Raw genomic sequence first — 282 nt, 5'->3', positions numbered from 1 at the left:
TATCAATTAAATTGTAAACTGAGCCGAACACATATTTAAAAATTGTTCTGTATAATACATATTTTTATAAGTTATATATAATATTTTACATTTTTTATTCATATATTTGTATTACATATTATTAGGTGCCCATATATTAATTGTATCAGGTTATAACTTATAATTATTAATTGATGACTTTTTTCAAGAATATTTATTTTATGCACACGGGCATGAATCTTTCAATAGCCAAATAAATGATATGGCAACGTTGCACGTAAATTCGTTCTAAATCTTATTATT

The sequence above is a fragment of the Acyrthosiphon pisum genome, chromosome X (genome assembly GCF_005508785.2).
Source record: "Acyrthosiphon pisum isolate AL4f chromosome X, pea_aphid_22Mar2018_4r6ur, whole genome shotgun sequence".
NCBI lineage: Eukaryota > Metazoa > Arthropoda > Insecta > Hemiptera > Aphididae > Acyrthosiphon > Acyrthosiphon pisum.
The sequence above is the reverse complement of the archived record's forward strand: the minus strand, read 5'-3'. Positions refer to the sequence as shown.